General features: G+C 43.1%; 1 long non-coding RNA gene across 6 annotated transcripts in view; it reads left to right on the top strand.

Moving 5' to 3' along the window:
- Nucleotides 1-26,504, top strand: part of LOC100514051 (uncharacterized) — a 167,642-nt gene that overhangs the window by 118,986 nt on the left and 22,152 nt on the right. For 2 of the 6 annotated variants that reach the window (XR_014804307.1, XR_014804312.1), the window contains 5 exons: nt 3,457-3,528; nt 13,019-13,166; nt 13,626-13,757; nt 13,951-14,050; nt 15,954-16,242. This is a non-coding gene — a long non-coding RNA (uncharacterized LOC100514051). Of the gene's footprint in view, nt 1-385; nt 815-3,456; nt 3,529-13,018; nt 13,167-13,625; nt 13,758-13,950; nt 14,051-15,953; nt 16,243-26,504 lie in introns of those variants that run through there. The other 4 variants (XR_014804313.1, XR_014804308.1, XR_014804309.1 and 1 more) reach the window with 3 other exon arrangements.

Raw genomic sequence — 26,504 nt, 5'->3', positions numbered from 1 at the left:
CTATAAGAAGGAAATGGCAGCCACACAACACAGCCGTGTCCTTTCATATCAGGCTGGTGATAATGACAGCTAACACCGAGTACCGGCTGCGAGCCCAGTCATGGCTTTACACGCATTACCCCAATATTATCCAACCAATAACCCTATAAATACTGTCATTATACATGTTTTATAGATTCAGAAACATAGGATCGGAAAAAAAAAAAAAAGAAAAGAAATTGCCTAATATCACAGTGTGCATAGGGGCTGAGCTGGGCCTGCAACCTTGCTTCTTACTCCAAAATGCATGTCTGAATGAGAGTGATATTTCATGCTGCTTGTAATGCTATGGCCAGAAAAAAAAAAAATACCATCTTATTTGAATAATAATGCTTTGTATTTACAGAATTCTTCATACCTCTTGGTCTCACTCGATCTGCAGAGTTTTCCGCTGAGATAAGAAAGTGAAGAATTGGAGACATAAAAAGATTGTCACGCACAGTCTTCCCTACGTGGTTTTTATTCCAAAGCCCGAGTTCATCCCACTAAACTCTCCTTCTCTACCATGCAGTGAAATACATCATCACAATAATAAATAATGTAAACATGGGCGTTCCCATCATGGCTCAGTGGTTAACAAACCCGATTAGTATCCATGAGGACACAGGTTCGATCCCTGGCCTCGCTCTCTGGGTTAAGGATCCTGAATTGCTGTGACTCTGGTGTAGGCCGGCAGCTGTAGCTCCAATTTGACCCCTAGCCTGGGAACCTCCATATGCCACGGGTGCAGCCCTAAAAGACCGAAGACGCAAAAAATAAACATGTGTTGAATGCCTACCGTGTGCCAAGAGGCTTTTATCCTCTCTACCATTTTTTTTTTTTTTTTTTTGTATTTGCAAATCTCCACTGTTTTTAAAAGATGTTTGTGTCTACAGCAGTGTTAATGCCCATGATTGTCTCGGCTTTCCACTTGGATTTATCTTTCCACTGTGCGGTCCCAAACATCTGCACACATTCATTCAGGAGCCTTGTAGATCATTCTTTTATATATGTATTGCTTTTCCCAACGTCACTAATCTAGTACAAGATTTCGGTTTTTTTTTTTTTTTTTTTTTTTTTTTTTTTTTTTTTTTTTTTTGTCTTTTTGCCATTTCTAGGGCTGCTTCCACGGCATATGGAGGTTCCCAGGCTAGGGGTCTATTCCGAGCTGTAGCGGGATCTGAGCCACGTCTGTGACCTACATCACAGCTCACGGCAACGCTGGATCCTTAACCCACTGAGGAAGGCCAGGGATCGAACCCGCAATCTCATGGTTCCTTGTCGGATTCGGTAACCACTGAGCCACAAGGGGAACGCCAAGATCTCTTCATTTTATACCTAATTTACTACAGCTTCCCAATAAATCTTTTTTTTTAGAGACTTCATTTTTTTTTAAGCAGTTGGAGATTTACAGCAAAGTTGAGAGTAATGTGCTGAGATTTCCCACATATCCCCCTGTCCACACCGATGCATAGCCTGTTCCATTATAAACATCCCTCCCCAGAAGGGTGCATTTTTTTAACAAGGATAAACCTGCACTGACGTCATACTCACCCAAAGTCCAGTTTACCTTAGGGTTCAGTCTTAGTGGTCTGCATTCTGTAAGGTTGGACAAATGTATAACGACATATATCCATCATTATAGTATCATTGAATATTTTCACTGCCCTAAAATCCTCTGTGCTTTGCCTATTTTCTCGAGTTTCCCCACCCCCCAACCCAGGCAACCACTGATTTTTTTTTTTTTTTTTTTTTTTTACTGTGCCCATAGTTTGCCTTTTCTAGAATGTCCTACAGTTGGAATCATAGAGTGTTTGGCCTTTTCACATCAGCTTTTTTCACTTAGTAATATCCATTTAAGTTTCTCCATGCCTTTTCATGCTTTATAGTTCATTTCTTTTTAACACAATATTATCCCCTTGTCTGGATTACCCCAGCCTATTTATCCCATTTGTCTTGGTTGCTTCAAAATTTTGGCAATTATTAAAAAAAAAATTGCTGTTAACATCCATGTACAGGCTTTTGTGTGGACATAAATTTTCTTTTTTTTTTCTTTCTTTTTTAAAAATGAGAGTTGCAGCATTTATTTCAGGTTCTCTCTTGTGGGTTTTTTGGTATTTTTTTTTTTTCTTTTTTGCCACACAGGCAGTATGTGGGAATTCCTGGGCCAGGGATTGAACTTATGCCACACAGCAGCAACCATAATCACAGCGGTGAGAACGCAGGAGCCTCAACCTGCTAGGCCATCAGAGAACTCCTTGGATATAAGTTTTCAAGTTTGAGTAAATCGCAAGTAGTGTGATTACTGGATTGTATAGGTTATGCTTAATTTTGTAAGAAGCCACAAACCTGTCTTCCAAATTGGCTGCACCCTTTGGTGTTCCCATCAGCAATGGATGAGAACTCCTCTTGCTCCATATCCTCGCCAGCATTTGGTGTTGTCTGTGTTCCAGATTTGGGCTGTTCTAATAGGTGTGTAGTGTCATCTCGCTGTTGTTTTAATTTGCATTTTCCTGATGACATATGATGTGGAGCATCTTTTCATATATTTATTTGCTATCTTTATATCTCCTTTGGTGAGGTGTCTGTAAAAATCTTTGGCTCACTTTTTAATCAGGTTGTTTTCTTATTGGTGAGTTGTAAGAGTTCTTTGTACACTTTGGATAACAGTGCTTTATCTTTCGAAATGTTATCTCCTAGACCGTAGCTCGTCTTCTCATCCTCTTGACAGGCCCATCGCTGTGCAGAATTCTTAAATTTAAGTGAAGTCAGGCTTATCAATTCTTTCTTTCATGGGTCATGTCTTTGATATTGTATCTGGAAGGGCATCACCAAACCCAAGGTCATCTAGGTTTTCATATAGATTATTTTTGTAGGAGTCTTATGGTTTCACATCTTAGGTTTTTTTATTTATGTTGAGTTAATTTTGGTGAAGGGCATAAGCTCCATATCTAGATTCATTTTTTGACATGTGAATATCCATCTTTTCCAGCACATTTGTTGAAATGATCTTTGCTCCATTTTATTTCCTTTGTTTCTTTGTGAAAGATCAATTGATTAAAACCATTTCTTGATTTCTGGACACTCTATTCTTCTCTATTGATCTGTTAGTCTATTGTTCCACCAAAACCATGCTGCCTTGATTAGTATAGACTTATAGTAAGTCTTGAAGTCAGGTGCTGTCAGTCCTCCAACTTTGTTCTTCAATATTATGCTGGGTATTTTTAGTCTTCCAATCAATTTTCTTGCCTCCTCCAGTTTTACCTATTACCTCACCTCTATAAAGTGTTTTCCCTTAGTTCTATGCTCTTGAGCAAAGGAAGTTATCTCACAAATTCTATTTCCTTCCCTGTAATTAAAGCACTTGTGTCAGAGAAAAAGACAAAATTCCTTAAAATTCTGATATCTACTGATCCCTGGATTTTTTTTTTCCACCAGATCTGCTTCCTGCTTGACCTTTCGTGGTTCCCTATTTACCTACATTATAAACGCCAATATTTCTAACTTAAGGTAATTCTCTTTTAAAATGTGTTCCAACATATTTTCCAGTCTCTTAATTCTTTGTTTTAATCATGTTTACTCCACGAATGTCACCTGGTGCCGGGCTTCATTCTTTCTTCTCCAATAACTTTTCTTTTTAAGCCTTATAACTGTCCCCACAGAGAGTTCCAGAAGACTATGACAAATAAAAGAGCACAATCTGAGACAATAAAACAAAATGCTTAAAATATTTAGATAAAGGAAGGAACAGAACCAATAAAGAAAAAAATAGGATTTTATGAAGCATAAAAAAGGAGATTTGAAAAGGAACCAAATAGAGTTTATGTATGAAAAACTAAATGGCAGACTAAAGCATAAATTAAAAATAGTTGAAAAGAGAATCAGTGAACAGGAAGATTGATTTAGAGAAATCATCCAGGATGCAAAACACAGAGATAAATAAGTGGAAAATTTAAAAGAACATTTAAAGATGTGAAAGCAAGAGTGAAAAATTCCAATAATACATCTAAGAGCTTTAGGAATGAGAGAGTTCAGGGAGTAATTTCAAAGAAATATTGATTCAAAAAAGTTTCCTTAGAAACTTAAAGATTTTAAGTAAGTAAAGAGGAGTTCCCATCATGGCTCAGCAGTTAATGAACCTGACTAGAATCCATGAGGATGCAGTTTGATCCCTGGCCTTGCTCAAGGGGTTAAGGATCCAGCATTGCCATGAGCTGTGGTGTAGGTTGCAGATGTGGCTCAGATCCTGTTTTGCTGTGGCTGTGGTGTAGGGAAGCAGCTACAGCTCCGATTCGACCCCTATCTTGGGAACCTCTGTATGCCGCGAGTGTGACCCTAAAAAAACCAAAATAAATAAATAAATAAATGCATAAATAAATAAAGTGATTCAAGGAACACTGATTATAAAGCTATTGCAGAAAATAAAAATAAATCTGCTATTACATAAATCGAAGTAAAGTTGCAGAACATGAAATAAAAAGATACTATGATATGGATTAAGACAAAAATATAGATTGCCTTCATAACATTTTCAAAATGACAATATAGAAGTCTATATTCTGTTAATTTTCTCTACCAGATAAGAATGAGATATAAATGTATTTCTTACCTTTAAGGAATCTATATACTGCTAGATAAGATGATGAAGATTGGCTACTTAAAATCATATAAATGAAGGGTCAGCAAACTCGTTCAGTAATTACTTTAAATATTAAGTGAATATTTTAGACTTTGTTGATCACATAAACTCTGCTGCATATTCCTCCTTGTTTCACATCCCTTTTAAAAATAGTGAAACCATCCTTACTTAGCTCATGTGTTGTACAAAAACAGGTTATGAGCAGATTTACCCGAGTCATATTTGCCGACCTTGATCTAAACTTTCAATTTGTGAGTTAATGACCTCTACTTTCTTTTCAGGCTTTTTTATCCTTCTTTTTTAAAGAACCAATTTTTTTAAAAAAAATATCAGTTCTACATTCGATTTTCTTTGCTCTTTGGACAAACAAACAAACAAACAACAACAACAACAAACAAGCTATCTTTTCAATGCTGTTCTGCAGAGACACTCTATTCTGATATATTTAACAGGATGGAATACGTTTACTACGAACAACAGCAGAAAAATATGTAGTTCTTTCTGTGCTGTCTCAAATGCTATCGGTTGACCTGGGCAGGGGGTAGTTGTTGGGCAATGGGATTCAGAAAAATGTTTCTCTTTAACAAGGATATAATGTAAAAGTGAAGCAGTCAACTAGAGGCTTTGTCCATTCATATTTATCCTTGTAATTATGAGCATATATACTAAGACTACAAAAATTAATAGGATTCTCATCCTAGTTATGAACAATTCAGTTGAATATTTGCATTTTACAAATACCCTGACCAAGTCAAGCACTGTCTAATCGCGGGGGTTCCAAAGATGTTGTTTTTTTCTTCTTTTTCTTTTTGCCATTTCTTGGGCCGCTCCTGCGGCATGTGGAGGTTCCCAGGCTAGGGGTCTAATCGGAGCTGTAGCTGCCAGCCTACGTCAGAGCCACAGCAATGCAGGATCCGAGTTGCGTCTGCAACCTACACCACAGCTCACCGGCAACGCCGGATCGTTAACCCACTGAGCAAGGCCAGGGATGGAACCTGCAACCTCATGGTTCCTAGTCGGATTCGTTAACCACTGCGCCACGACGGGAACTCCCCCAAAGATGATTTTAACAGTCACCTACTTGGACGACCTCAGAATCTACAAAGAAGAGAATTTAGATGAAGGGGGTCAGTGAATACGTTTAAATTCATGATCATCAGTTTCAAATGATTGTCTATCAAAGGACCTTGCAAGCAAAGTCTAGAGATTAATCTTGCATGCTCACCGTTAAGTCACTTTAAAAACAAAACCAGGAAGTTCCTGCCATATCAAAAAATACATAGCTATTTCATGATTCTGTTTTCTTTGGGCTATAAGTTATTACACAAAAATTTTAAAGAAATCTGTTTTTTTCCTCAGGTACTTATCTTTTCAGTTACACTTTGTCATCTTGGTATCAACCACTAAGCTCAGGGACATAAAATAAAGACCATTCTAACTATTTCATGCTTTCTGCAGAAAGTGTGGCTGACTATCGTGTGTGTGTGTGTGTGTGTGTGTGTGTGTGTGTGTCTGTGTGTGTGTGTGTGTGTGTGTGTGTGTGTGTGTGTTGGGTACGGGGTAAAGGGATTGCGTATTGTTAACAGGGGGATGGGATGATCTCCCTTAACAGAGAAACTGCTTTGCTTTCCTGATCTTTGCAACAACCAAGACGTCTCTGTGGCATCTCCTCCCCATCATCCATCACATCCCTCAATCAAAACCCCAGGGCAGGCTCCTCCCAGCTCCCCCACACAGTTCCGCAAACCCTAACACCAGCCGTCTCAGCCCTGAAGCACCGTCTTCACCGAATATATCAAGTGGCTTGTGCTGCTTCCTTCGCAGTAATCAGAAAAAGAAGTCAAGTGGGCACATTTATCATGGTGACCTCAGAATTGGTAGGTGAGCTGCTCCGAAGGGAGAAGATACCTTCGATTAAGTTAAGACAAACTGTAATGGATGAGAGTTCTGCTCCAGTCCAATAAATCACCAGAGCTAGTAGGAAGAGGCGTCGTTGGGAAATTAAAATTTGCTGCAATGGCTACATTGACGCCTTTCGCGTGGATTCTGCCCGGATACCTCTGCCGAGGAGAGCTGGAAAAGGAAGGCTAAATAGTCTTGAGGGGATGTTTGTGATTGACGACTATAAAATGTATTACCCATCAGGCTTCTTCGGGGCTATGCTTTAATAAACCTCGGGCCCTTTTAGCTGTGGGATGCGGTGAGATGTTTCTGGGCTCGGGTTTAGCAATCAGACTGGCAGGCTGAAATGGCAGTGGTGGTGTGACCATCGTGTATGTGAATCAGCCTCTGAGAGTCCGAGAGTCAGAAGGTGTCATTCGAAGGAAGAGAGTGTGAGCCTGTTTGTTTGGGGTTGCTCTGTGTCTATAAATTTTTGGATTTTTTTCCCCCCTGGGATTCTGAGCCATGAATAAAATATGAGTAGGTTCTATTTCTCCTCTTCCTTAATGAGAGGCTGCCTCGGATGGGAGGCCATTCCTTGCACAAAGAAAGCCACACGCTGGATTTATTAACTCTTAGCAAATGTGTGTTCGATGCTGAGTAATGAGGAGGTTTGCCAGTGCGGCAAGATAAAAGGCTTCCCCACTTTGTGTGTATCCTCTGGGTAATGAAAAAACAAATTGGCGATTTTGTATTTTTCCTGTTGGAAATCCATACGGTCACCCGGGGAAACCAGAGAAGGTTAACCGGCAGGACCACTTGCCTGTAAGCACGGTGTCGGGGAAGAAAGGTTGCAAATGGATGAAATCCCCCAAACCGTAACCAGGGCCCCTGTAAAGGTAGGGCCCGAGGACAAGACGCTGCGTTCAATGAAAGCAGAGCCTCGGGAATAGCCCTGACTGCCGGGCGAGGAATCCTGTGTTCTCAGCCTGCATGTTGCAAAAACGTTTGTAAACCTGTGGGATAATATCTCCCTTTCAAAAGTTTTGCATTTGTGCCACGTGCCATTATCTCCCCCTCTGTGGGCGTTTTTTTTCCCTTTCTGCCTTTGTAGTCCGTTCGTCCACCCTCTCTCATTTCACATCTCTCACTGCAAAGAAAAGCTACTCGCTAAGGATCAAAGGGAGATGGAAGGAGAAGGCTGCGAACCTGAGGCTGAGATTGATATCTCCCTGGATTCCGGAAGGTTCAGACCTACCTTAAGCGTCCGTGGATGACTTTTCTTAACGTGGTCCAAAATCGGTCCTTTTTTTTTTATCCTTTGTGTAACTCATGAGGAACCGAGAAAAGGGATTGCCTACAAGTTTGCAGGGAATGTCAGTTGAATATTTTGTTGTGACGTCAAACCTGTCATTCCCTTTGGATGAATGAACCTGTGTGGCAGATTCAGTTAAGTTCATGGGCAAAAGCCATGGTCATTTCCTGCCAGCGAGCTTATTTCTCTGCCCTGGGGAAAACTGCTTTTTTCAGCCCTTTAGGAATCCCTGTTTTGCTCCAGAACAATCTAAATTGGGTTAAAATTGGAAGAAGATTCTTCTGGTTGACTGCTTTTGCTGAAGATGAAATAACCCCTGTCCTGGATGGGGAGGTAGGTGATGTCTGCCCCAGAATAGGAAAACTGGAAGGCGCATGAGAGAAAGAAAGTGAGACGATGGAAGGGGAAGAGGGAAAACCTGGAAAGAGCAGTGGAAAGGTGAGAAGGGTGAAGGCCCAGGCTAGGAAAAGAGGGGAAATTGTAGGAAAAAAGAGGAAGAAACGGAGAGAAACCAAACTGGGCGGTCAAGTCAGCATAAGCTAAAGTGGACAAAGGTCGTGGGAAATACATTCATTCCGAAGAGGCCCATATTAGATTTTAATTGTCCCCCCAGGTCTTCTCTCCGTCCCAAGTGACAATTACAGAGTTCTGATGGGAGAAATGCCACCTCTTCATTCTGTATAAAAAGGAAGGGGAACCCAAAATGGGCTCAGAGGGAAAGACGTGCAAATGTCCACGCTCCACGTTGAAGCTTTGAAGAAAACTACATGGTCATAGAATCTTCAAGTTGAGAGGACTGTTGACCTCTATCTAATCTAATTGGCCCATTTTACTGATGAGAAAATCAGGGTCGAGATTATTGCGAGGGCTTATCCCTATTGCGATATTCGTACGAAGGATGCAGCTGGGAACTGGACCCCGATTGGCTGCCTCCCTGTCATGTGACTTCTAGAGCTGCTGCTGGAGTGGACCATTTATTTCTCATTGTCGGTGCCTGGCCCTTGATGGAGTGCTGGGCTCCTGTCTGCTGCGTGCCCCCCACAGTTTGGACCCTAGAAACAATAGGGGACCTCAAAACGTTTCCAAGCAGGGGAGGGATGTACCAAAACGGGGCTGCCAGAGGATCTTTCTAACAGCAAAGTGTGGTAAGCAGGTGGGGGATAGAGAAACCACAACACCCTAAGCTCTGATAAAGTACCTGTGTGACCTTGAACAAACCCTGTTAATCCCTGAACTCAATTTGATCACGGATAAAATAACAGCATTGGCTGGTCCCATGCACCTGTAACGTTTCACGATTCTGAGCCACCCCCTTCTGCAGTCGTGGCAGTTAATGTTACTTAATTGCAGCAGCCGGCAGGCTATGCCATGCCTGTCATTTATTTCCCTCTACGTTGGCCACACAGGCCCTGAGGTAAACTGGCCACTCCACAAACAAATCCCTGAGAAACGGCAACTCCAGCAGCTTGCCAGAGGCTGGGCCTTGCCAGTCAAATGGGGAGAGAAACAGGCGCACACAAATACCTGTTTAACGCTACTCCCTTTGATTAATGAATATTACCCAAGGTAATAGTCATAAAATACAAGGAATTTACACAGCCAGAGACTCTACGCCAGTGTCCCCAACCCCAACCAGCTAATAGGAATAGAATCCCAGGGGTTCAGCTGATGTGGTTCAGTATCTAATTGAAGGCAAAGAAATAAGTCAGCTAATTTTGGTGCTGGTAACATGTCATCGTGAAGAAAACTCAACTCCTCAATTGTTTCAAACCAGTTACTCTCCTCTTTTACATTTTAAAAGTTGTCATTTCAAAGGAAAGGCTGTCTCTTGGCAGAATTTACCCTTTAGAATCAGGTGGATAATAGCCCATTATATGGAGAAAGAGGTCAGTAATGAGAGTTCTGAAAAAATAGTACGCCCTTGTCATATATGAAGATAGGCAAGTCTTCTGAAAGAGAAAAATGTTATGGAGAGAATATTGTTCTAGTATTTTCATAAATGTTGCATGGGTTGTTCATAAAGCATTCTCTGAGGTTTGAGAAAATTAAGTTACTTTTCTGACTAAATTAACAAACAGCTTAGGGATATATGATAAGCATGGGGAAACTAAACTAGAATTTATTACTGGGTAATCAAACTTTAGACCCACAACCAGTAGGAGGAGCAAAAATGATGTCAGGGGGAACAGATTTGTCTGGAAGGAAGAAATGGGTCAGCATTGAGGGTTCATGTCCACTCAAAAGTGCAATAGTGTGTGAATCTAACTCTCTGATCAGACTGAAGAAAGACCTGGGATTAGGGGGCGCCATCTAGTTCTTCACTGAATTTTTTTTTAAGAGGAATTAAGTCAAATCAGAGATTTGACCATTGCATAACTGGGGCTTTTATTTTATGGTAACTATTTAGATGTATTTATATTTATATTAGAGATATCTATTTACCTTAACTAAAAAGACTTCTGTTTGATTTCCTGGTAAGAGATTTGTCTTGGGTGCTAGGCAGTGACATTCAGCTGAGTCTAAAAATCCAACTAAATGTTAACAGCATGGGCAACAACTGTGGGCGGGGGGGGAAGAAGAAGAAGAAAAAGAAAGGGAGTTCCCATTATGGCACAGCAGAAACAAATCTGACTGTTACCCAGGAGGATGCAGGTTCGATCCCTGGCCTCACTCGGTGGGTTGGGGATCCGGTGTTGCCATGAGCTGTGGTGTAGGTCACAGATGCTGCTTGGACCCCAAGTTGCTGTGGCCATGGTGTGGGCCGGCAGCTGCACCTCTGATTCGACCCATAGCCTAGGAACTTCCAGGGTGTGAACCTAAAAAGCCAAAACAAAACAAAAAAAAGCAACCCTAGATGGGAAATGAGAGCAAGTTTATTAATTCTCCATACAAAAACATAGTAGGGCTTCTCTGTGCCAGGCACTCTATATATGTTCATATATAGACCTCTGTTTGAGTTTTCAGAAATTTCCTTTGAATATTGTGTCAGATGACCACTACCTAACAAACGCTTTCATGCATCACTTATTGGAAGTCATATATTTGAAAAATAGGAAAAAAGTGATACACTTTCACTCTCAGTTTTAATTTCTGATTGTCTTTTAAATGTACGTATTTCTCAGCACAGTTTTAAAAATCTCTCATTGTTGTGAAATTTTAAATGAAGGTAATACCAATATTATCTCTTTATCATCTCTCTTCCCTTCCCTCTTCCCTTTCCCAATGTTTTCAGATGTAGGATATAAAAGTACTTTTATTTTTACTTTTATGTGATCCAGGGTCATAGCATTTACATTTTGTTCTCTATTTATAGTGGAATCTTTGCTGCTTTTCCTAAATATGGAAAGCATTTAAAAGCACTCGCATTATGATGACTGTGTAAATATATTTTGCTGCAGAGCCAGTGTGTGCTCATATTCCATCTCTTTATGTTTCTCTTGGCCACTCAAAAATATAATGTTTTCAGAACCAAGGTCAAAAGATTCTTTACTCTTACGCTTCGTTAAATTCTAATTTGTTTTATTTTGGTGACACAATATTCTTTTCTGAGTTTTTGATTGTCTCTTGTCCTGAGAAAAAAATGGCAGTGATACAGTTCAGCTCTTGTTCATTGCAACTGCTCTTCGAAACCAATTCCCTTCCTCCTGAAGCCGTGCTTGCTGGATGGCAGTAACTTTTTGTGCTATGGTTTGCCAGGTTTTTTTGGCCTGTTGTGCAGCTGTCGTGCTGATCGTTCTTCTCACTGGACTCTTGTTTTAGTTCCTGTTTCTTTCCCCCTACATCTTCATTTTTTTGTTCTTGGCTTCTATTTTGCCCGAGTATATCCTTAAGTACTTTGAAATAGGGTGATAAACCTGCAGAGTCCTCACAATTCTGAAAATGACTAGAATTTCCTCATATTTGATTATTAGATTCTGTAGTTACAGGGTTCTTGAATCAATAGAATAGTCTATGAATTTTGAAGGCTCTAATTTACCATTTTCTAGCATTTATTACTGATGGTGATATGTTCAATGAGGATCTGCCTCTAATTCTCTTTAGAAATTATACAGGGTTTCTTATTGTGGCTCTTTGTTGGCGCTTAAAAAACTCTTTTAAAGTAAAACTTCATCTTTTTTCATGCTGCAAATTTTTTCTTTCTGTTTTATTAAAAATTTTTTATTTATGGATAATCTACTTAGAAATGCACAAGTCATAGGAGTACATTTAATTATTTTTCATGAGCTGAAAATATCCTTGTAACTGCACTGAGAACAAGTGCACCCCAGAAGCCTGCCTAGTGATCTCTTCACATTATTCTGCCAATGGAACCACTATCCTGATGTCTAATCGGAAGATTCGTCCTGCTTGTTTTGTTTTCTTATCTAAATGGACTCAATAAATTATTTTAACTTCCGTCTATGCAAATTTTTCACCCTTTCTCTGGATAAAACTCGTAGTAGTCAGATTTTAGACCTTCTGGATTAATGCTTTCTCTCTATTATCAGTTCACTTGTATATTCCTTCTTCTGCTTTTTTTGTTTGTTTGTTTGTTTGTTTGTTTTGCTCTTACTAGTAGAACAAATTCTTACCTTCCAGTATTTTACTTTGGGGACATTTTATTTTTTTCTCTGTTACTTTTCTGTATAATGTAGGGTATTGATATAAATAGCCTACATTGGTTGGTGTCACCATAGGCCTCCAAATATGGTAACTTAAATAATACAGAATGTTTTTTTGTGCTCATGCAACTGATATGAAATGGATGGGATAGCTGTGTCACCTGAAGACTTTCAGAAACCCAGGTCCCCTCCATCAGTCACTGTGGGCACATGAACATGTTAAAACATTACATTTATATAGGAGTTAAAAAAAAAAACCTTACTCTCTTTCCTTCAGGATTTTGACATACTTTTATCTTCTGTTTAATCATTCAGTAGATCTGTAGAGAATGATTGCTGTTAGGGAATCTTTCTGCCACCAGAGGTTTGAGGGTATATATTCTAGCTCCTACCTTCTTTTCACATATATATGAAAATTTCACAATGTTTATTTTTAATAAACATTAAATAAACGTTAATTTCATAAACGTTAATTTCACAGTGTTTATTTTTTCCCCTTGGGGTCATGTTATTTTCTTATCTATTTTGAATATGACTTTTTCCACTTATTTTGTGCTGTTCTAGTTTGAGTTTAATATGTTCAAGAGAGAAAGTATGCTTAAATGATCATACACCACCATACACCCACCATCTTGAAACGTTTTTTCCGGAAGGAATATTTGTAAGACATATGCATGCATTGAGAAATTATTGGATTCATACTGGACCCCAGGTGAGAATTATGCCTAAAAAAAAAAAAAAAAAAACCTAGATCTGTCCAACAGTGTTGCTAGAATACAGCAGAGCAGCTAAGAAAATCTGTATTCTTTTCACATGTAATTGAAAATGAAAGAAAAAAAAGCAATTAACATCCCAGTATTTTTGAAATGTGCTTATTTTTTATTTATTTTTGTTTGTTTATTTTGCTCTGAAGACCAAATTTCAAGAGAAATACTTGAACTGCTTGGTTAGTCATAAGTTTAGCAAAGATTGCCATTGGTTATAAACTTGATACGAATCAGCATTGCTGCGCTATGGTGGTAAAGCTACCGCTATTCTGAGTGGTGTTAACTAAGTATGAGGCAAAAGAAATCAGAATTGATACTTCCAGCAATCTTTGTCAGACTTTTACTTTGAAAAACTATCTAGTTTTGCTCATGAATATTTATTATGCATCTTCTATCTATCCCAGGCTCTGTGCTGGGCATCGATGACATAATGGGGGAAAGTTTTATCCCCTCTTGCCCCTGCTTTGAAGTGCCAACTTCCTCTCCATTACTGTACGGACCCAGTGCTCACAAACACCTTCCCCAGAATTTCCCAGGTACCCATTCCTCTGTCTCAGGAGATGCCGTCCAAACCAGCAGGTGGGGAGGCTCAGGTACCCCAAGGAGTTCTGGAACTTGGGCCTTTGCAGACATCCTGGGCCTCAGACCTGGCACCCACTTCCGGGGTGGCAGGGGGGGAAGCCTGGCAAGCAAATCCCTTCTGCTGACCAGTATGATATTTCTTTCCAGGATCTCTTGAGCTTCCAGAATGGTTCTGACTCATTGTTTATATCAGCAGAAATCACTGGGAATTGCCTGGGGCGCTGCCTACCTTCAAGGTGAAGCTGGGGTAAGAAACACACTTTCTGTTCGTTATCAGAACATTCAGAGGCCAGATGCAGGAGAGCACACTGGAACCAGGGAGAGTAATTTAGATGCTAGGATGTGAGGTGCTGTGTATCCCCCAGAGAGAAAGTAGGACTTCACGTTGAGGTCAGTGGGAGCCATGCTCAACCTCGGAGCTGGGTGAATGGGACCAGCCTCACCTAAGGGCCTCAATATGATAAAGAGCTGGTGGTGGGTGATGCCCAAAATTATATTAGCGTGATTTAATAAGGATGAAGAAAAATATGCCAGACAGGCAAAACAGACAACAACAAAACAAAACTCATGTCCCTGCCACACCCGCATATGTCCACTCTACCCTTTACGGCCTCTGTAAAGTCTATGTTTACCGAGTTTCATATCTTCAGATTATGAATCCAGCCAAGAGCATTCCTAGATTTACTAAATTTTATGCTGCGATCATTTGTACATGTGCCGTCATCTTCTACAAATGTGTTTTGTTTCCACCCTGCACACTTTGCAACGAAAGCCAAGGCATCACGAAGCGAACTCCTTGGCTCTGGATCACCCAATAAGCGGTGTTCCCGTATATGCTCTGGACTGGAAATACCTCTTGGCAAGAAAATAATGGAACTAGCTGCCTTCACCACAAGGGAGAAGAGCCATGTGTAGCTTATGCCTGGAATAAAAAACCCAGTGTACCACTTTCAAACAACGGATTGTCCCCAGCAGTAGTGAGCCCTGGGCAGTGACAAATGAAGCCTTCTCGGGCTGTGCCCTGAACCTTAGTTGTGTTTTGAATTGAGCAGAGCCACAGCTGAGAGTGGTTGAGGCAGGCACAGTGCCCAGTTAATCCTTAGCGCTCATGCCAAGACTGTCCACAAAGGGCCCCATTGTCAGGGCACCGTGGGGCGGCAGTACCAGTACACTAGGAACTGAATGGAGACCACCAGCTCATTGACTGAATGCCGTCTCCCGCTCCCTTCCCCAGACGGAAATCAGTGGTGGGCACTTAGCATTCATGAGCCATCTGACACCACCATTCTTGATGTGCACATGCTCGTGAGCAAAAGGAAATGGGGGTGCTAACAGCAGCCTGCACTTCCAAACCTCCAAGGGGTGGCACATATCATTGAGAAAAATTGATCTAGCGAAATGATGGCTGGTCCTGAGGGGCCTTTTAATTACATGCTGAATTTGGAGATGACGTGTCTGCGTTTCCTCATGCGTTATAAAAAGAAAAGAGTAGAAAGAAAGAAAAAATATGGGAATCAAGAGTCCCTGAAATTTCCTTTTAAACTTTCAGTCTCAGTACTTACGGTGCTGGCTCTTTCTCTTTATTCCTTGCTAAATGATCTCACTTTCAGTGTTGGAGGTTATTCTCTTGAACCGTTTCAGACAGTTTTCTGTTATTACTTTAATTCTCAGTAAGCTGTTGGCAATTGCTATCAAATTGCTTCATGGATCAATTCTTCCCTCATAGCCCATTAAATTTTGCTTTTTCGACCTGAGCAAGAAGTCACAAACACATTTGGCTACATTTGGTCAGCGGGCCATAAGCCCTTAACTCTTCTTTAGAACTTACTGCAATAGACTCCCATTAGAATTTCTGAATGCCCCATATTTATGGGGCTTTTCCATATTCAGCACCATACCTTGCTATTACGGAAAGGTCTGTTGGGAGGCAATGTTATTTGCTTGGATATGTAATCAGGAAGGGGTGTGAGTATACTGGATGTAGTTATTGTCTAAATCCCAGTAGTCTTGCTGTAGATGGCAAAAATGGCCACAGATTAGTCCTCTCCCTTTTTACCGGCCACTCGGCAATATGACTTCGCAGCACCTTTAGACAGTAAGTGGGTCCCTGTCCCCACCTCTTAAATGTGAGTTCGTCCTGTGATCAACAGCATGTGGCGGGAGTCATGATGAAGCCTGGGCTTCAGGAGGCTGTGCCCGCTATTGCTTGCTCTTCTGGAAGCCTGCCTCCCCCAGGTGACCAGATCCAGACCAGCCTGCTGGGAAACGAGAAGCCACTTGGAAGAAAGCCACAGTGTCCTGACCGACAATAAACCAGACCCCGGGTGATTCCAGACATGGCCCAAATTACTGACCACAGAGCCAAAATAACGGTGATGATTTTTAAGCCATTGAATTTGTAGTTTATTATGCTATAAAAGTTAATTGATGGAATCCTTACTTTACTGAGTCTGGTGGTCCTTGCCATTCTTACCTTGTAAATATCACCTTCTAACATTTACCCTAAACTAAGAAATCCTTGCTGTACGCCTAGTTGGAAAATTAATGAAGATGAGGCTCTATCGCTGTAACATTTATATCTGTGATGGTATCAGCCCTCTGTTAAAAGATTGAACAGCTGGTTACTGCCTTCTGAATAATTCTCAAGCTTATTAATCCAACATTTAAGACCCGCCACAATTTGGTTTTAGCCCACCCTTTCAGCCTTGTATCTAATTTCATTCAAAATATTTTTTTTTTGTCCTGGGCTATCTGGATTACTCTGTTTTCCCAGTTTTCTGTGCTGTCCCACCTCTTCCCATTCTTCACACTGTTTCCACTACCTGGAATGCCTTTCCCCTCATCTCTGCAAGGTCAAATCCTACGTAACAGCCAAGGTTCATTTCAAACACGAACTCTCTAATGATACTTTTCTAAAACATCCTCATCCGAAGGGATGATTTCTTCCTCCCCTTGAAAGGCTGGAAGAGCTTGCCTTCCAGCCTTCAGGAGGCCCCCAGGGGTCTGGGGTTCTCGCTGCTTTGACCGCGCTGTCTGGGATCACCTCTGCCATCATCGTCACTGAACTACTGAACACGTGTCGTGCTAGACCCTCCTGTTACTAGCTCATTTAGTCCTCTTAATTATCCTGTCGAGGAAGCGCTATTGCTCTCAGCTCCTATGTGATAAAAGTGAGGCTCGAAAACCTAAGTAATTGGTCCAGGGTACCACCACTCTTGAGTGGCAGGTGTAGCAGTAAAGCTGAGCTTTTATGGTGTCTCTTAGGTTGCCCTCACAGCCTCTTGTTCAGGGACACACAGCCATTGCTAAGTCCAGGTCTTGGAGAGGGCACGGTCAGAGCTTAGATCACACATTTTAGACCAAAGGAACCTCTGTAATGAGTTCAGGAATCAAACAAAGAGAAGAAATTGCTGAGAAGAGTCAGCGGGGGTAGCTGGTTGGTAATACTGAGCTCTAACAAGACATGTTTCTTCAACTTCCTTTGCCTAACCTGGAAAGTTCTGAAATATTTTATGAGTTGCTATTGCCAGAAAGTGGTTCACCGTTAGGGACCGTTGTTAAGCTTCCTGCAGTTTACTGATAATTGGGAATTAATACCACCCCCCCCACCACCCCCCGCGGCCACTCTTAGTTGTAATGAATTTCTGTTTGTGTAGTCTAGCTTGTCTGTGAGGTTGGCTATGTGACACGCAAGAGGTTGGCCCCAATGGATCGGATTTCAATGTGGCAGCTGCCTTTTGGCCCAGGTACTGGGAGCACATCGTTGGCAATGGAGACCCAAAGGTGAGAGGCAGAAAGTTTGGCTTGGCCACTCGGGAGACGCAGACGAGGCCCCTCTCCTTTTACGGGCTTATTTTATGCTTAGTTTGACCAGGGCTTATTTTATTGCTTAGTTTGTTTGGAAAGGCACCGTTCATTCTCTCATACTCATGAGGGAAGTGGGACAATTTCCCTATACATGTGAGTGATTTCGTCTTTTTTTTTTTTTTTTTGTCTTTTTTTTTTTTTTTGGTCTTTTTTTTTTTTTTTGTCTTTTTAGGGCCATACCCATGGCATATGGAGGTTCCCAGGCTAGGGGTCCAATTGGAGCTACAGCTGCCAGCCTACACCACAGCCACAGCAACACCAGATCCAAGCCATGTCTGCGACCCACACCACAGCTCACAGCAATGCCAGATCCTTAACCCACTGAGCGAGGCCAGGGATCGAACCCGCAACCTCATGGTTCCTAGTTAGATTCGTTTCCGCTGCACCACAGCAGGAACTCCGAGTGATTTCTTCTTACAATAGTGGAAGAGAAAGGCAATCAAAAGGCAGCATGTTTGGTTTTGGAAAGGTGTTCGCGTAGACGGAAGCATTGGGGTCTTTGCTTTGAAGGGCGGGAATGATGAGTTGGACTTGGTGTCCCTGGGCCTGCCTGGCCACAGGCTTCAGCACAGCGATCCTGCTGGCAACCTTCCATTGGGTCGGGAGTTGGTGTTTGCTTGACAGAAGGCGCTCACAACTGGGGCCTCACACTAGGAGAGGTTTGTCCTTGAACCTGCCTTCTATAGGATGTAGGCTTCCTGACTAACCCTGTGTTCTCATCAAGGAGATTCCTGGGGCTCATTTGCAAAGGGTCCTCCCCCGGCTAGGAGCTCAGAAGACAGCACACATGCCTGGAAGACCACAGCAGGTCTCCACTTTACCTGAGGAAATAGCTGCCACTGCAGAAGGCTCTGGCTGTGTGCGGATCTTGCTACCACCCGGGCAGTACCTAATTTGGGAGAGGGTGAGCCATGCCAAGTTCCCTCCTTGGCTTCTTGAACGTCTCAGCCGCAGAGGCGTTGCAGCAGGCCAGTGCCAGACAGGTTCCCAGCTCAATCTGATGCAGCAACTATCTGTAGACACTAGGAAGGCCTGGCAACCACGCGAGGCCCAGAGGGGAATTAGACTTGGTTTCTACTCTCCAAAATCTCTTCGAGGCTGTGATACAAATACATGGATTAGAGAAGAAAATCAAAAAAACACAACAGATCTGGTAGTTCACAATGCTTCTTCTTATGTTTTCCCTGCGTTTCCTCCATGGGGTCTTATCTGCTTCCCCTTTCATGAAGTCACTTGCCTATTTTCATTTCTAAAAACAGCAGCGACAGCAGCTAAGCCATGTTTCTTTAGCATCTTCTTGCCAATTATTGTGCTTCACTCCAAACTAATAACCTGCCATTTGAGAAGAGCTGTTACCGGAGGCTCATGGTTGGACTCCGGCAGTGCCTTGCACAGAATAGGTACGGAAAAGGCTTACGTCGGGGAAGAATTATTCAGTATTATCAAGGAAGGGTAGCCAAGGGTTCTTTAATATCAGGAAGCCTGAGTGTGCGACGTGGTCCTGCCACTTACTTGCAGTGACACCATGGGGCAAATGTCTTTACCTCTCGAAGTCTCTCCGTGTCTTTGTCAGTTAAGATAATAATAATAATAATACCTAAATTATAAGTTGTTATGCGGTTTAAGCAGTAAGCTCAGTAGGTAGGACGTATTAAACACTTAATAAATATTATTATTATTATTCCCATTATGATTGTTCTCTTTGCCAAGCATCTACAAAGGGCTTTGTCTTTGTCACTGAATGTTCATGTGTACGCTTTGAAACAGGTATTAACATATATGTTAATTATATACATTTCCCAGTGGAAAATGAAAATCAAGACTCAGATAATGAACTTCTGCAAGGCCATAGAAGCAACTGACTCTGAGATCTAGTCTCTCAACCCCCAGCAGCTACAGCAAGTGAAGGTGCGAGAAAAGAAAGGCTCTTTATGAACTTAAAAAAAATTTTTTTTTAACACTCTGTACAATTAGTGGAAGGCTCATTATTCCAGAACTGGCAAAGGTTATTCTACGCGACTCAGTTGGTCAATAAGTCTGGCTGTGTCCTTGAAGTGGGATAATTCAGTTCAGAGCTAAGAGTCTCTGAAATCTCCTTGCCGAATGCTCATGTTATTTCCCATCAAATAGAAGACAGTGGCTCTCTTTTCCTTTGTTACTGGAACCTTCCCTTTCTCAGGCCACTCGTTATCCCAAGAAGGAGTTACAAATTAGGTTATAAATGAGGATCCCTTCAGCAGTCTTCAGTCCCATCCAAGTTTGGGTCTTCACGAAAGAAGACTAAACAATTCTCTCTGTCTGGTCAGCTCCCTCCAGGTCACACCCAGACAGAAACAAGGACGCACACACGCACCGTGCCTCGAGGGGCCAAGGATGTCTTGGGCAGGTGGAGAGGCTGGAGTTCCTGAGCAATAATATTTGGGGAGTCCCCCTTGTGGTTCAACAGGTTAAGAACCCGACTAGTATCCATGAGCATAAGGATTCGATCCCTGGCCTCTCTCAGTGGGTTGAAAATCTAGCGTTGCTGTGGCTGTGGTGTAGGCCAGCCGCCGCTGCTCCACTTTGACCCCTAGCCTGGGAACTTCCATATGCCACAGGTGCAGCCCTAAAAAGACAAAAACAAACAAACAAAACAAAAGCCCAATAATATTTCTACAGCACTCAAATCTGGAACTGGGGGTTCCTGTCGTGGCTGAGTGGAAACAAATCTGACTAGCATCCATGAGGACACAGGTTCGATCTCTGGCCTTGCTCACTGGGTTAATGATCTGGCATTGCTGTGGCTGTGGCGTAGGCCAGAACCTGCAACTCCGACTCTACCCTAGCCTGGGAACCTCCATATGCCGTGGGTACAGCCCTAAAAAGGCATAAATAAATAAGTAAATCATAAACATATCAAAGTTTTTTTTTTTTCTTTTTAAATCCGGAATTGGGTCACTCCTGGTCCCTATGACCTCAGGCTTTTCTGCAACTGCAGATTCCTAAAGGGCCAAGCTCCAGTGGCTCTCCCGGTGATGATGGCGGCAGCTCCAACAGCAAGGTCTTCATGGACCTAGTGCACAAGACAGCCTGTCTGCCTTAGGAACCCCCCTTTGAGTGTGGGGCTCCTGGCAACAGCATCTCTCAGTGATGGCAGCTGCCGACATCCTGTACTGGTGGCCGTGGACCTTCCTCCTGGCAACGGCACCAACCTCTGTACCTCTCAGGTTCTCTGGGGTCTTAAGAGCCCATCCTGAGCATCATCCCAGATGGCTGCTTCCAGCTGGGCCTCTACAGAGCCCTCTGCTGGCAGCAGTGAGAAACAGGCTCTTAAAGAACCACTGCAGCCTTCAGGACTGCTCATGTCATAGCCATCGCTGCTACTAACGATAATAAAATTAACAATAGTTGCCATTTTTACACACTTCCTGCATGCAGGCACTATATTCATATATTTTATCTTCATCACAATTTTATGAAGTAAACCCCCAATACCCATTTAAGATGTGAAGAAATGGAGGCCCAGAGAAGCTAAATTCAAAGCCACTGGTTGGTAGGTGGCAGAGTTAGCATTTGAATTCAAATTTATCTGACTTGAGAGTTCTTGCAGGAGTTCCTGTCGTGGCGCAACAGAAAGGAATCTGACTAGGAACCATGAGGTTGCGGGTTCGATCCCTGGCCTTGATCAGTGAGTTAAGGATCCGGCATTTCTGTGAGCTGTGGTGTAGGTTGCAGATGCGGCTCAGATCTGGTGTTGCTGCGGCTGTGGTATAGGCTGGCATCTGTAGCTCCATTTGGACCCCTAGGCTGGGAACTTCCATATGCCGTGGGTGTGGCCCTTAAAAAAAAAAAAAAAAAGAAGAGCCCTTGCTTTTATCGCCAAACTTCCATTTGTCAAGTGATGGGTGCTGTTCTGGGAGCCTCGTACACGCTGCCTCACATAAAGAAAGCGTGGGCAGTTAGTGCTGCGCCAACCACCCCTCCTTCTGAGATGGCCCAGGTATCCAGCTAGCTCCATCTGAGCCCTCAGGTTCTGGGCAGGCACTCCTGGCTCCTGGCAGTACCTGTCAGGACACTGGCAGCAGCTTAAATTCTACACCCCATCCCTAACCTCTGTGCTACCAGCCCCCCCTCCCCCCCGCCGCCCCACAGAGCTAATCCCTAAGACATGCAAACCAAATTCCCAATTTTGGCTGACCTAAGTTCACTGAAAACTGGTAGCAATGAATGTGTCTTACACAAAATAAATGGATTTGTGGGTCCCCCAGAAAGCCAGCTGAAGTCAAATCTAATAACTGGCATAAAACTCCAACTTCTATCGCCGTGAGTAGAGTATCTATGGCAAGTGTTTAGTCCCCCGTGAGGTAACATATGCAAAAGGGCTTCGAACAGTATAAAATATTCTGCAAATGCCAAGTACGATTATTCTTGCCAAGGCCATTTTGGCCTCTCAGGTACAAAGTACTAAGAGTATATAAATGACTTCAGGACTGGTCCACGCAGGCACAGCTGGGAATATAGCACGTGTGAAGGGGAGGCCCGGTGATGTCAGAATAAGAGCCCTCAACGACAGGCAGGAAGCCTGGGTCTGAGCCCTCACCCTGCCATCGACAGGCTGGGGAAGCTTCGGGAAGCCGTGGCCCTCAGCGGATCTTCAATGCAATACGCATTCGATAGCAATCATAGCTACATATAAACAAAATGATGTATTATTACTCGCTCCAGGCCCCGTCCTTGTCTGAGGGCACTGCATACCAGAGTTCGCTTCACTCTCCAACAGTCCTCTGTGCTGTTAGCAACCCATTTTACAGGTGCCTAAACAGAGACTGGGAGGGATGAAACGACTTTGGCTTCCTATCAAGCGCAGAAGGAAGCCTGTGTTGGATCCAAGTCGCGTTCTGTTTTGCTCTTCGTTGCAAAATCAAGTGGAAGGGGTTATGCGAGCCCTGTTTCTATTTCACTTGTAGGAAAATGAGCTGTGGCTGGATTTCGAATTCTTAAAGAAGGAGGACGAATCATGTTAGAATCCCAGAGAGAACAAACAGACTCCTGATACGTGAAGCCGGCGCGTGATTGATTATGACGTTTTCTTAATACATGAGCTGCGCCTGCGCTCTCTTTGGAAAATGCTTCTCAGACGGAGCGCCTTGCTCCCGGCAGAGGCTACCTTGGGAGAAAATGGAATATTGTACTTCACTCCTCGTGTTACCACTATCGATCGAGCCTGCTCTCTTGCTGCTTCTAGACCGTGAGCTTTTTAGGGAAAGTGCTGGAACTCATCTACACCCCCAGCACCTATCACAGGGCTGGTCACACAGTGGATCAACGTGCAGTGGCAGGATGAATGGACGTGTGTTTGCGGGATGAATGGATGTGTGAATGAATGCATGTCTGGCTCCTTGCCCTGGCGATGCTTTGTTCTTTTCTAGCAGAGCTAATTGACTCCCGGGTAGAGCTCCATGACAGTCTTGTCCTCTGTCACCTGGAGCCTAAGAAATCTAGTGCTGCGGCTCAGGTATTGAGTCCACCTTGGCATTCCTGATTCTCGGCTGTCGTCGGTCTCTGTCTGACTTCTCATGAAAGCACAGGGGACATTTACTGTTCATGAATACCCAGATCCCATTTTACCTTCTTTCAGAAACACCTGCTCCGTCCTCTCGTTCGGGGTGATTCTGATGAGGGTGACACTCCTTTCCTCCCTCCAGCCCTAGGAGTGGACCGAGGGTCCAGGTATGAACAATCAGGGTTCCCCGTCCTCTGGCCAGAGTGATTGCTTCATTCAGAAAAGGACACATCACTCCTCAGAACACCTTCCAGTGACTCTTAGGACTTCCGTTGAGCCAATAAGAGAAAAGTAGCTCTTTCCCACTGGGGATGCCAGGCTAGTTCAGTGTGAGCCTCCAGCCGCTGGTGGTCATCTTGCTCCTGCAGGGGAATGACCTGCCTGAGAATGAAGCCACATTAGGAAGGGGTGTTTTAAGAGATGCAGAGAGAGGTATTCTGGACAGCACGATGTACATGTAATTTAAGAGTTCATCCATGCTTGGAACCCAGTCTGCTTATTGGACTTCCACCTTTATAATCCAATAAACCCAGCCCGCCACCCCTTGTGTGTGTGTGGCGGGGGCGGGGGGGATCTGACCACCAGCTCGGACTGCCATGCAATCCACTGCCATGTTTGTTGAGTCCTGTGCTTTAAGGACCTAACCTAACCCTAACCTAACTTGTTCCTAGTACAGTTTATACCCCTCTGACCAGTGTCTGCCCCATATTGGTGGTGATGTGTAGTCTCTAGTTCTTTGTTCTTTTTTTTTTTTTTTTTTGCTTTTTAGGAGGGCCACACCTGGACGTTCCCAGGCTAGGAGTCAAATCAGAGCTGTAGCTGCCAGCCTACACCACAGCCACAGCAATGTGGGATCCAAGCCCTATCTGTAACCTACACCACAGCTCAAGGCAACGCCGGATCCTTAACCCACCGAGCGAGGCCAGGAACAGAACCCGCGTCCCTCTGGATACTAGATGGATTCTTAACCTGCCGAGCCACAATAGGAACTCCCAAGTCTTTGTTCTTTCTTTTTTTTTTTTTGTTGTTGTTGCTATTTCTTGGGCCGCTCCCGCGGCATATGGAGGTTCCCAGGCTAGGGGTTGAATCGGAGCTGTAGCCACCGGCCTACGCCAGAGCCACAGCAACTCGGGATCCGAGCCGCATCTGCAACCTACACCACAGCTCACAGCAACGCCAGATCGTTAACCCACTGAGCAAGGGCAGGGACCGAACCCGCAACCTCATGGTTCCTAGTCGGATTCGTTAACCACTGCGCCACGACGGGAACTCCTAGTCTTTGTTCTTTCAGTGTGGGTCTGTTCCATCAGGAGGAGCATTCTGAAGTTGCTGTTTTGACGTATGTCAGTGGAGAAAACTGGTGGTTTTCAGTTAAAGATACAGTAGCCTGGCTTAATAGATAAGAGCCTTTGGTCTCAGGTAAATGGGGTTCAAATTCCACTTTGACTATTCAGAAGCTGTATAACCTTAGAAAATTGCTTTATCGCTCTGAAACTAAGCTCTCTTCACTATAAAAAAGGGGGGCTGGAATGACTCCACTGCAAGGAATTAGATAAGTTATGTGAAGCGCGTAGAGCTTGGCAATACATAGTAAATGCTCCATAAAGGGTATCTATTGTATTATTTTTTTAATAAGCCTAAGGCAATCTACCAAAAAAAAAAAAATCCTCTTGGTTTCCCTTAAATCTGTATACTGACTGTCGTATGAAAAGCAGATATGCGTGTGCCTGGATAGAAAAAACTGTAAGAATGACCATTACAACAGATTGTGTGATTATTAAAATCTTCAGAAACAGGAAATGATCAGGTGTGTATTGTTGTGTAAGGCGGACTTTGGAAGGAAAACAAAAGCCCCTGAGGGTTTTGGGGGGTTTTTTGTTGTTGTTGTTTTTTAAACCGAGAGCTCTTGGGAAGAACAATAAAGACGTTAAGATTTAAAAGGCACCCAATAATTTACATGAACACAAAAAATGTGGAAAGCCATTTTAGATTTCATTAAAAAGGATTAGGGAAATATGGGTAGGACTTCTTGATATGAATCCAGCTAAATCAAACATCACAAGTAAACAAATATGTGGAGGGCTTTATTACAATTATTTACCCATATGTGATCTTGTACTATGAACTTTTTAAAAGGCAGGCATATAACGTAGAAGGAGACAAAAATAGTTGCTGTGCAATTTTTTCGAGTGAAAAAAAAATAAAGATGAAGCAGGGAGTGAAAAAGCAAAATAATTGCGGTCGAAAAGAAATATTAAGGGAAATATAAAGATGTACGGAGAGCAGTAGTTCTAAAGATACGAAGGTCCTTAGAGAAAAAAATAAAGTGTGGTTGACAGAGGCCGTAAAACGTAATGTCAGCGAGGGGACCTTCCCTTTCTGTCCCTCTCGGGTTCTTGTGGCTGAACTCATAATAAAATTGACACAGGACAGATTAACCGGAGAAAGGAGAAACAAATTTAATTCATGTGCACAGAGGTCTCATAGAAATGGGATCTAAGAAGTGGCCAAAGCCAGGCAGCTTTTTATACTTTTTAGACAAAGAAACAATGCATGTGAGAGGAATTGACAGGACAAAGGAACTTAGGCTTGGCTGCTTAATTAGGAAGGAATTTAAGCAAAGTTTGGGCCTGGGGAGTAAATTAGCAAAGAATAACAAGTTGCTATTATACCATCTCCTCCGCTCTTATTTCTCTCTCTCTGGTGGGAAGGATTTAGTCTTTCTGCCTCCGGGTCCCAGGAGGGCCCCTTTCACAGGGGAGATTGGCTTCCTGCCTTCGGGGAGACAGAGGAGGGTCAGAGTGGCTCTTGTGTTGCTTGTTTCTTAAGCAATTTTTATTTCAAAATAATCCATATGGCACTGGGGCGTATTTGGGGAAGGCCTGCCCTGGGCCCCCATGTTACCAAGCGAAGGGCTTGCTGGCGAGGCCCATAAAAGCCAACACGAGGACAGCGGCTTTTGAGAGAAGAGAGGTGTTGGTGTGAGGTCCAGTTAATTCCAGCAAGGGGACTGGAGGCTGGGCTCAAATCTGTCTCCCCAATCTGGGGTTTGGTTTATGAGTCGGGGAGGAGGTGCGTACCCCAAAGCGCTGGTGGGCAGGTTTGGATGGGAGGGCTTGGGAACTTGGCCTTTTATGGCAAAACGTGGGACAGGGGCTTCACCGCATCTTCCTGGACAAGAGACCCTTCGCCTCTGGAAGGGTTCTCACCTTCAGGTTTCGGTCCAGTCCCGCCCCTTGGTTTCAAGGGGAGGAGAAGCTCTGGTTCCAGATGTTATGTGAGATCAAAATTT

This window comes from Sus scrofa, chromosome 5 (assembly GCF_054392235.1).
Source record: "Sus scrofa isolate SSC_HxYL_T2T_F1_AM1 chromosome 5, Sscrofa_HxYL_maternal_Yorkshire_Landrace_v2.0, whole genome shotgun sequence".
Classification (NCBI taxonomy): Eukaryota; Metazoa; Chordata; class Mammalia; order Artiodactyla; family Suidae; genus Sus; species Sus scrofa.
This window is presented reverse-complemented; position numbering and strand designations above follow the sequence as displayed.